Source organism: Amphiura filiformis, chromosome 11 (assembly GCF_039555335.1).
Source record: "Amphiura filiformis chromosome 11, Afil_fr2py, whole genome shotgun sequence".
Taxonomy (NCBI): Eukaryota; Metazoa; Echinodermata; class Ophiuroidea; order Amphilepidida; family Amphiuridae; genus Amphiura; species Amphiura filiformis.
The window spans coordinates 19,660,027-19,672,413 of NC_092638.1; the positions used below are offsets into that span (position 1 = coordinate 19,660,027).

At 35.2% G+C, this 12,387-nt stretch overlaps 1 protein-coding gene and 1 long non-coding RNA gene across 2 annotated transcripts in view; both read right to left on the reverse strand.

Annotated features, from left to right (window-relative positions):
• Positions 1–12,387, reverse strand: part of LOC140164507 (SHC SH2 domain-binding protein 1 homolog B-like) — a 63,100-nt gene that overhangs the window by 22,166 nt on the left and 28,547 nt on the right. The gene's annotated exons all lie outside the window — the stretch shown is intronic.
• LOC140164506 (uncharacterized) lies at positions 4,577–9,576 on the reverse strand. Its single transcript, XR_011860537.1, has 3 exons — positions 9,439–9,576; positions 6,925–7,009; positions 4,577–5,809 (listed from the first exon to the last, which is right to left on the reverse strand). It is a non-coding gene; the product is annotated as an uncharacterized lncRNA (long non-coding RNA).

A 12,387-nucleotide genomic window follows, 5' to 3' on the forward strand; every position in this document is an offset into this window, starting at 1 on the left:
TGTTCATTGCTCGCACCCCTTTCTCGCACCACTTTTTGTGAACTGCAGTTTCTTCTGTACATTAATTAATTTTCACTAGAGCTACAAAGACACAAATTTAAAGTCGCATCCATTTCTCGCTCCTCTTTGTATATTAAGTCCATATCCTTTCTATTATGATATTAACATACATGGAATGAAAGACATTATAGGCCTACATCAAATTAAACTGGCACGGTTAAATTTTAACATGGAAACTCTAGTTCATAGTTAAGCTATGATAGGGCTAGCGCTAAGGGGAGCGCTAAAATGGTTCTGGTGACATCTTGTTCAATTAATTAAGGAGTCCTTTTTCTGTACATCTACAACTATCGCATCCCTTTCTCGCTCCCCTTTCTATTACCATGAAGGGACATGAATACGACACTTAGCACCGGAAAAGTGGCAATGGTTGCATAGGCCTGGAGCAAATGAAAGGGTGTGGTCTCGGATTTTTCCGCGGAATTCTAGTTCGGTCATGATGTTTATAAATACGATAGCTCGCACCCCTTTCTCGCACCACTTTCTGTTAACTGCAATTTCTTCAGAAAGACTTTAAGGCCTACATCAAATTAAACTGACAAGGTTAAAATTTTAACATAGAAATTATAGCTCATATAGTTAGATGCTTTAGCTATGATAGGGCTAGCACGATCACGCTCCCCTTTCTCGTATTGTTGTATGTAATAATAACTTGTTCAATTCATTGGTGCCCTTTCTGCACAGCTACAACTCAGAGGCTACAACTATCGCATCCCTTTCTCGCTCCCTTTTTACAATGAAGGCACCGGAAAGTTGCCATGGTTGCATAGGCCGAGAGCAAATGAAAGGGTGTGGGCTCGAATTTTACCGCGGAATTCAAGTTCGGTTATGATGTTCATAAATACGATAGCTCGCACCCCTTTCTCGCACCACTTTCTGTGAACTGCAGTTTCTTCTGTACATTAATTTTCAATACTACAAAGACACAAATTTAAAGTCGCATCCATTTCTCGCTCCCCTTTGTATATTAAGTCCATATCATTTCTATTATGGTATTAACATGCTGCAGGGAAATGTAAGCCATAGGCCTGCATCAAATTAAACTGACGTACACGGTTAAATTAACATGGAAATCTATAGTTCATAGTTAAGCTATGGTAGGTCTAGCACGAACCCGCTCCCCTTTCTAATATGGTTCTGGTGGCATTTTGTTCAATTCATTGGTCCCTTTTCTGTACAACTACAGCTATCGGGTTAGTCCGCATCCCTTTCTCGCCCCCCTTCTATTACCATGAAGGGACATGATGAAGGGACATGAATACGACACTTAGCACCGGAAAAGTTGCAATGGTTGCAAAGGCATGGAGCAAATGAAAGGGTGTGGTCTCGGATTTTACCGCGGAATTCTAGTTCGGTCATGATGTTCATAAATACGATAGCTCATTAGCTCGCACCCCTTTCTCGCACCACTTTCTGTTAACTGCAGTTTCTTCTGTACATTAATTTTCACTACAGCTACAAAGACACAAATTTAAAGTCGCATCCCTTTCTCTCTCCCCTTTGTATATTAAGTTCGTATCCTTTCTATTGTGATATTAACATACAGGAAAATGAAAGACTTTAAGTCCTACATCAAATTAAACTGACAAGGTTAACATTTTAACATAGAAATTATAGTTCATAGTTAGATGCTTTAGCTATGATAGGGGTAGCACGATCCCGCTCCCCTTTCTCGTATTGTAGTAATAATAATTTGTTATATTTATTGGTGCCCTTTCTGCATAGCTACAACTATCGCATCCCTTTCTCGCTCCCCTTCTACAACTAGAGCGGTTCTCGGGTTTCGCGGTTTTCGGCATTTGCGGTTTGTGGTTCAGGTTGGTTGGTGGTAATTGGGAACCTTGTGTGATCCTGATTACTGGTTTTGATGTGCATTTTGGGTTGTATGTCGAGTTTCTGTTCAGAACCTTGTGTGATCCGAGTGTGTGTAATGTGTATTATGGATTGATTTTGAGGTGTAAGAGTTGTATGTGTTGTGTTGTTTATGTTATGGAATGTAGAAATGGACATTTTATAAATAGGATTGGATATTGGGGTGGCAACTATGTATAGATGGGTTTGTTGTTATTTGTGTACATCCATATGAAAAGGTTGCACTTGATGGTTGTATATTTTTTTATTTCATAATAGTTTGGAATGAATACTAGACTCATAGCATGTGGAGGTCACTTCAAATCATGGTTAAGTGACATGGTTAAGTGAACTGGAATGAGCGTTTCGACAGCATTTTTGTGGGACATGAGATCACATCAGACCTATTGAATTGCATTCTGAATACGAAGAATGTCTTTCTGATATCGAATAATTTACATTTTATGAAATTTATGATATAATACAAATGTTATGACAAATTATCAAAGTTTGATTTTTTCTTCTTAATATTGAATAGAAATGGATTTTTCCCCAAAAGACCTAATTTTTGTTGGTGTTTTGGGGGGAAAAATCCATATCTTCAATACGAAAGGTCAAAATTTTCAATTGATTGTGGGCTTTTTATTCCACCTACATAAGCTTCAATTATAAATCAGATGTATAAAATTTCAATATCAAAAATATCAATTTTTAAATGATTTGCCATAAAATGTGTATTACATTGCGAATTTCAAAAAATCAAAATTATTTGACATCAGAAGGACATTCTGCGTATTCAGAATGTAATTCGATTGGTCTGATGTACTCTAATGTCCCACAATAAATACTGTTGAAACATACATACCCCTTCCCTTAAGGAATGTTTTGTATTTCTAAACTATGTGACTTGTGGATGATTTGAAGTGACCTTTTTATTGAAATGTCTGGTTTTTATTCATGGCTATTATTTGAAATGAGAGATATATGTATGAGCCCTCAAGTGCATGCTTTTGATATGCATGAACACATGTATGGAATGTATAATTGTTGATAAAATACTGAGTAGTTGTTGATTATAATTTAGAGAATGTTTGTTCTGTTTGCAGGTTGAGTTTTTTTGTGAAGGTTTGTATTATATGTTGAATGTGTGTTTAGAATGTTATGTAATTGTTAATATGAAGTTGACTTATAGATGTTAATATGTGTTACTATTGTTTCTTAAAAGGGATAAATAAGATGAGACAAAATAAAGAATCTGAAGTTGGAAATATTAGTTTCAGCATATAAATTTATTTGTTCTGGAATGACGTTACAAAAGTTAACATAATTGCACAGAGTATTATTTAATTTATGAACAGTGTATTAAAGCTAGAATGTACGATGGCCTTGAGGTATGTTTTTATATGTGTCACATTGACTTGTGAGGTAATTTTGGATTGTTTGACACCCAATTGGTATGTGTGTAGAGTGTGGCTATAATTTTAGTTGAAAAGTTCTAAATAGGATTGTTTGGTGGTTGTCGACTTGTGGTTGAATGATTGAAGAAAATGGGAATGGGTGGTTGTCGTACATTGTAGCTTTAAGGCCTTTGTTTTGAATACGTATATACTGTCTGTCTAGTTTGAAGTACATAGTATTGATGCGGATTTTTTACATTGTGCTGACTTTGAAGGCTGAAGGCAGACATAGCTGCAGCATAGACGCAGTGCTGTTTACATGCTTTGTATGCGCGCTTTGTCACTTTGTACTTCAGAGTGGACAAACTGTAGTTTCAGAAGTATTCTTTTAGAAAGGTTGGAAAAATTTGGCATAGAATGTTTTAATGTTGGGTTATTTAAAGGACATATCGACCCTGGACCAAAACAAGCATATTTAAGCACTGTAGGCCTACTTTAAATATGCTTTCTAAACAACATTCAATGTGCGACATTTGGAATGACGATAAAGTACATTTAAAGTACAAATAAAGCACAATGTCCAGAAAAGTACATGTAAAGCATAGTGAAAAACGCACATTTAAAAAGTACTGTACTGTAATTGTACTTTATAACCAAACAAGCATATTTAAAGTACTGTGCTTTAATTATACTTTATACCAAAACAAGTATTTTTAAAGCACTGTGCTTTAAATATGCTTTCTAAACAACATTGCAATGTGCGACATTCGGAACGACAATAAAGTACCTTTAAAGTACAAATAAAGCACAATGACTAGAAAAGTACATTTAAAGCATACGGAAAAAAGCATATTTAAAGTACCGGTACTGTGCTTAACGAGGTTCCATACCATATAGCAGTAAGCCTATAATTATAAGCTTACCACATATGGAGCTTATCAAAGTATTGGTAACACAAGTATGTTTACATGCAAGTATACATGACCAGTAACTATCTCCTGTAATCAAGCTTCTATTTGTAAGTCCATTAAGTCCTTTGTCTTCAGTAAGTTATAAGTTTATTTGCTCTGATTATTGGTAGGAAAGAAAGTAGAATATTGAGGTAGTGGTACTACATATTTTGGGTATACCCTGGCAGAAATTGGATATAGTTTTGATAATATCAAAATTGTATCAAAAAGTAGCCTACTGTATCAAAAGTATATCAAAATGTCCATCAAAATGGGACATTTTGATATATATCAAAAATGTATCAAAATATATGAAATTGTATCAAAATATATCAAAAAGTATCAAATTGTATCAAATCATATCAACTTTGATACAATTTGATACACTTTCAAGATTTGGATACGGTTAGATACTTGCAAAAAATTTGATACAATTTTATACACTTGAAAGATTTTGATACAATTTGATACACTTGAAAGATTTTGATACGATTTGATACACTTGCACAATTTTGATACAATTTGATACACTTGAAAGAATATGATACAATTTGATACACTTGAAATATTTTGATACAATTTGATACACTTGAAAGATTTTGATACAATTTGATACACTTGAAAGATTTTGATACGATTTGATACACTTGATTGTTCAACAGCCAGGTTTTTTGATACACTATATTTTGATACTAGCTGATATCATATGATAACAGGATGTATTCCTATTTCCAAGTGTATCAAAACCCAATGCATCTATTTATACTTTCTTGAAGCAGCGTAACCCCATCAATGAAACGCTGATCTTCCTTGGGGCCCGATCAAAATCTGTATCAAAATTATATCAAAAATAGATTGTGATTACGGCAATAACATCATACATTATACCCTGCTGCACTTACAGAATTAAATAAATTAAATACGGTATTGCAAACATAAATTATGTATCAGCTCTCTGTAATATACATGACATCTTGGTTTGTTTAAATTAACCATTTAAATAAAATCTTTCTGAATATAAGTTTCATGACTGGGGCTGGAGTCTGACCCCTCATATCTGACAAAACTCATTTAAAACCAATGTCAGTGATACAGTGTTCAGTCTACACATCTTAAAATGCATTTGCGACAAACAGCATTGACAATAGGTAGTCCAGAACACTCTTACATATGTATTTATGTCGGAGTTTCTTAATTATTTTATTTACATTTTCATGTTTTTAACTCGACATTGTGGCCCCAATCTTCATGATATACATGTACCCATATTTTCATGATTGTGGGAAAAATAGTCTTAAAGTTTGTCACTCATATTCAATATAAAAAAACGGTATCCCTAATGAAAAGTTCTGAATCTGATGAATCCATTTTCCACAATTAAGACTGTGAGAAAAACAGTCTTTAAATTTATGTTTTTCATGATTTGTCATCAATTGGAGGCATTTGTTTTTTGCATGTCTATCTTCGTCACTGTTTTGCTGGGCTGATAAATGTATTCTATCATCATGTTCCATTGTAGTTTGCAGAGCTTGGGTCCCATTTCAGCAGCAACTGAAAGAAAATTGTACATAAAATTACTTAATTAGTTTAACTTAAAAATTTAACAAAATTAATATCTTATTGCCACTTACACATCTGGCCGTTTTCCAAAACAACTGAAAAAATATTTTGTGTCAACGAGAAATTCATAATCATCAAGGGTCTATGGTTAGCCAGGTATTTCCAAATCACTTAATCACATCACGAAATTTATCTCAGGCGATAAATTTCGTTTAGTTCATAATCTGCATATCCTGTGAGGCATTGCTTCTCATCAAAACTGCACGAACAAGCAACTCAAAATTTGGAAACAATAATTTTAATGGTACATTTTTTTGTAAAGTCTCAATATGTACATTGTATAAGAATACTAAATATTTTACCATGTCCCTTCCTTTAAGGGATCCAAAATGAGCGTTTATTGCGTTTCGACAGTATTTTTTGTGGGACATGAGAGCACCTCAGACCTATCGAATTGCATTCTGAATACGAAGCATGTCTTTCTGATATCAAATAATTCTCATTTTTTTAAAATCACAATATAATACAAATTTTATGACAAATTATAAAAATTTGATATTTTTCAAATTTTTGATATATAACAGTCCTCGAAGTAAATTATATAAATCTAATGATATATTCTGAAAGTGTATGTAACAGGAGGAAAAGCCGACGGTCAATTGAAAATTTTGACCTTTCATAAATCATCAGATTTATAAAGTTTACTTCAAGTACTGTTAAATATCAAAATATAAATTTTAATGATTTGCCATAAAATGTGTATTAAATTGCAATTTCAAAAATCAAAATTATTTGATATCAGAATGACATTCTTCATATTCAGAATGCAATTGATATGTCTGATGTGCTCTAATGTCCCAAAATAAATACTGTCCAAACGTTCATACCCCAGCCCTTAAGTTTTGACTTTTAAAAGCTAAATTGCACTAGCAGCAGTGGTTTTAATATTTAGAAGCAAAATGTGTTTCACAGAATCACAGTGGACGTAGAACCGTAAGTATTTCAGACTTAAAATTTCACTGGGATTTATGAGAAAAATAAAAGAATTTTCTTCAGATTCAAAAAGCTCCATTTTGAAATGGATAAAGCGGTTTTAAATACCGTACCTTTGGTAATCCTCCAGACTACAGTAGTGATTTATATGTTGGTGTTGCCACAGGTATGGAACTTCACGGTTGCATATCACAGAACCTGTATGAAAAATAAATAATTAAAATTAAAATGGTATTTTAAAAACTATCTAGTCTCTTGTGTTGGTGTTGGCCTTTTGGTTCATGGAGAGACAGTCATTTTACTGGGTCAGTCCATCTCAAATCACCAAATGGGTTGGCTGGTCACCCTCTCAGGTTTTATTTAAAGCTTTTGCAAAGTGACGATCAACATAAGCAGCTGTTGCAGATGGAAAATTTATAGCATCGATAACCATGACGTGTGCGAGTGAGCATCAACATGTTGTACATAATTTTGGGCCACCCGATTATCCTAAGTTACCAAACCCTAACAGGGCACATAAACATGACCGTGATGTGTGCAACCCAGTTTCGAGCATGAGCTTTCGCAAAGTGACGATCAACATAAGCAGCTGTTGCAAGGGGTAAATTTTGACGATCGATAACCATGACGTGTGCGAGCAAGCATCGAACATGTTGTACATAATTTTTGGGCCACCCGATTATCCTAAGTTATCAAACTCTAACAGGGCACATAACCATATGGCGTGTGCGAGCGAGCATCGAACATGTTGTACATAATTTTGGGAATTATAGAATCGATAACCATGATGTGTGCGAGCGAGCATCAACATGTTGTACATAATTTTTGGGCCACCCGATTAATCGATTATCCTACCATGACGTGTGCGAGCGAACATGTTGTACATAATTTCAGCTTTCGCAAAGTGATGATCAACATAAGCAGCTGTTATCATGTACGGTACATCATCTACGTGTCTACCTCCAAGTCCATATGGCATGGTATTAAAATTAGTAAAACCAAAGTATACATTAGAATTGAAGAGGCATATTGACGTTACATGATGGGAACATAGTCGTTATCATCAATGATCATTATTACTAATAACTATTACAATCATTCCCATCATATTTCCACCGCAAGGTTTCCATATACCTGCACCATGCAAGGAACTGCAAGTGCAATGAAATGCAATACAAAAATAAGACAAAAAGTTTGTACTTTTATATGACAAAGTTAGCATGACAATGGCCATAATCATGTAATGTTTGTTCATGATGTTGTTGGTCTATCGCAATAATTATTATTCTGCGTTTGTAATTGACAAAATTACGAGATTTATCATCATGATCATTCATGGAGCCGGGTGCAGAATTCGTAACATTTAAGGTAAATAAAGCCAACGATTTGGATCGTTTATCTTGAATCGATCGGTTCCTTAATTCTCCTTCTAAAAATATCATGATTACCTACCCATACCAAAACGTATTCTAATGAATTATTTCTGATCAAAATCGACTGTCTACGACATTCGCCTTGATCGCAAGCGCTTGCAAGCAGTCAGTTGCTAGGCGTAACGACATTTTGTTTTTCACTACAAAACAAACTCAGGAGGGTGAAAGTGCATAGGAACAATGCCGGAAACTACGTCACGCTATTGTTCGACCTAGGCTACATATTTTTAACGCATGCGTGTTCGTCAATACAGCTTTAGACTCCTCCACCTTCGCAACACGGTACGTGGAGTGACTGGAATCACACTGACGGCGGAGGAGAATACTAGCTGGTCAAACAGTTTAATTCTATCAAGCATATAATACCTAAACAATCATCGTCATTTGATCTATTTACTCACAGAATATATTGTATACTCAAAATATAATTTTAAAATAGTAAACCTGTTAACTTATATATTTGTGTACTAAAATATAAGGACACGTGATGTCGAAGACAAAATGGCCGCTAATCCGCCTATTGTGAGACCTAGGATACATATTTCGAAAGAGGGCAGCAAACTAGGATGCCTATCCCTTTGTCTATTATTCCTGACAAACTTTATTCCTTTTTGATCAGATGAACCGTTACAAACGGTCTCTCAGATAGCTACCGTCAAGACACAGATAAAACGAGTTGCATACGTGCCGTTAGGATTCTGAACACGTTAGGCGAACACGTTAGGCAAGCCGTTAGGACTATAACATTGACATTGACCAAAATGAACTCGAAAACATTGCTAAATCACCGAAATATTGATTAAAATGAATCCGAAAACATTGCTAAATAGACCATGTCATGCCGAGCAGAGAAATGTACGAATTTAAATTAACCGAAAATGTTTTCGCGAAATTGCATTGCAGTTCCTTCAAAGTTCTTCAACTAAAATGTATACCAAAATCATTAAATATTAGTAAAATTTATCAAGAAGTATATTTAAGTTTGGAAAAATACGGTATAGCTATCATAATGAATTTTGCCTATTATAAAACAGGCCACAACTGATGAACGTAAACCACAACTGATCACAAAACACATCAAGCGCAAAAGTCAATAGCTACCGTCAATAAATTTCCATAGTCCATAATTATACTTATCAATAAATCATAATTATACTTATCAATAAATCATAACAAAATTGAAGAATATCATACTTTGTCCACCTTGCGTTTAGATGATTGCAGAATGAAGATGATCAGAAGAACTATAATTTAAAGATGATTTCTTGGAGATGATATCGTGGAGATGATTTTTTCGCATCCGTCAACTTGGAGAATTCGATCAGCTGTGACAAAGAGGGACGCTTCTTTATTACCCGACGCCACTTGAAAACACTTGAAATATAGGTGTGGGCAAAACAAGAACCCCAAAAACCCCATCGCCAAATGATATTGAAGATGCTGCAATGTTACGTAACGGTTCAAGTTCATCGATTCGCTATCGATTCCCTATCAATTCGCTCAACTCTATATATGACTCATGATTAGTCATCTCCTAAATGGAGGCTCATGGGAAGATATGTCAATTTAACATGCATGATGGGAAGTTTTGTCAATATAAACGGGTTTATTATTTGAAATGCTATACACAAACGAAGTAAAATTGCAAACGAAGTAAAATTGCAAAACCTAATGCATGTTATTATATAATATTTATGTAAAGTAAAAGCGGTAAAGTTTAACCTTGACACACGCAAGTTCTCCTAAAAATGAATTTATTTCGGTAAAAAAATAATGATCATAGACGGAATGACAATATCATAGACAGAATGAACAATAGTCATAGGCGCAGTTCAACCACCGTGCTTGTTTATCAAATGCACATGGTGTGTAGTACACGCGAATAGTAACCTCGTTCATTGAATTTCACGTTAAATTATCGCACCCAATCATGCCGCACTCATGCACCAACGCTCAAAAGTAGGTGTATTTGGACAGGAAAATGCCAGATTTGGGCTAATTGTGCGCAATTGTGTGCAGTGCCGAATTATTTTTTTTTCGGGGTTTTTCTCATTAAATTAGGGTCCCGTTCAAAAAAAAAATCAAACTGGTGTCTAGATGTAAGCACAGTTAACACACCAGGAAAATTATAGAATATACAACCAGCTAGTTAGGCCTGTTCAGTGCGAACAAACATGCACCTGGTCGGAAAACAAACTGTGATTTCCTTCGGATCACATGATGTTCATAAATACGATAGCTCGCACCCCTTTCTCGCACCACTTTCTGTGAATTGCAGTTTCTTCTGTACATTAATTTTCACTAAAGACACAAATTTAAAGTCGCATCCCTTTCTCGCTCCCCTTTGTATATTAAGTCTATATCCTTTCTATTATTATATGGTATTAATATGCTGCAGGGAAATGTAAGGCATATAGGCCTGCATCAAATTAAACTGAACCGGTTAAATTTTAATATGGAAAATCTAGTTCATATCTATGAACATCATGACCGATCTAAAAAATCCCGCATTAAAACCCGAGACCGCACCCTTTTATTTGTTGCAGGCCTATATACAACTTATCCGCTGCTAAGTGTCGTATTCATGGTATAGAAAGTGCAGGGAGAAACGGATGCAGACTTAGCCGATAGTTGAAGCTGTACCAATGAATTGAACATCAGTTATTACAACAATACGAGAAAAGGGAGCGGGATCGTGCTAGCCAGAGCATCTAACTATGAACTATAATTTCCATGTTAAAATTTAACCGTGTCAGTTCAGTTAATTTGATGTAGGCCTAAGCCTTTCATTTTCCTGTATGTTAATACCATAATAGAAATGATGTGGACTTAATATACAAAGGGGAGCGAGAAAGGGATGCGACTTTAAATTTGTGTCTTTGTAGCTGTAGTGAAAATGAATGTACAGAAGAAACTGTTAACACTAATAACGGAAAGTATTAATGCAAATTTTATAAGAACCCCTAAAATATCCACTACAAACACTAATGTTGTGAAACAGGCCTCCAGAAAATTTTCTGCTGTCTGGGAACTTAATGACAAGTGCTGAAAATTTTCTGTGAAATAACTGAAATAGGCCTACATGTATGTGCGCGTAGCGGACATCACGAGCGCGAAATCCTAACGGCCGGGGTCCAGTGCCCGCTTAAGGGCCCTGGAAGCTCTCAGGGTTTAGATGCTCTCTCGTGCAATCTGAGCCTTATTTTGGAATAGTTTTCTATAAAAATTTACATCCTTTTTCACAAAAAAACTCAACTTAAAATTTCAAAGTATTACTGTCAAAACTCAAAACAATTTTTTATTTATTTTTTAACATTTTTTTAGAAGTATTTTGCAACTTTGAAGAACCACTGGACCTATTCTGAAGGGTTAGGATTATTCACAGATAATTTGAAAAAAAAAATGGAAAAAAATTACAGTTTGTTATCCTATATGCAAACCATGGACGTATAATAGAGCACGAAGTGCGATGGACTTGCAACTCCGTTCGTCGATGTGAGGTCAGCGATCGTCACGCTTGCAACATGTGGACGTAGATGGCAGCAGCATTTTTCTGTAATTAGCATATTCGTGACGTCATGTTAACGTAAGTCTCCACAACACTACGCAGTACTATCGTAGGTGGCAGCAGCATTTTTCTGCAGTTTCTTTAGGCTATCAGCACAGGGTAATACACAGGGGAAGCCGACGCTGACGCCATCTTTTTGTATTGCGCTAGTATAGAAGTTGCAACGGCCTGTGCAAACCATTAACTTGTGTTTATACCTCTTCATCTATCACATATTATAAATGCATGGAAAACCAATGCATCTATAATATGTGATAGATGAAGAAATAAACATTAGTTAATGGTTTGCATACAGGATAACAAACTGTAATTTTTTTAAAATTAACTGTGAATGATCCTGAAGTTTCATAATAGGTCCAGTGGTTCTCCAAGGTCGCCGAAAACTTTTTTTTTTTTTGCAATTTTTTTTCTGTGACCTCTGTGACCTTTCTGGGAACGCCGTTCCCGCGTTCCCGCGGTTTTTGGAGGCCTGTTGTGAAATAACATCTATACATTCCAAATTCGTGGAGGTTCGAACTTGTACCAGGGTTTTTTTGTTGTTGAAATATTGAACTTAACTTTCTACAAGAGTCTGC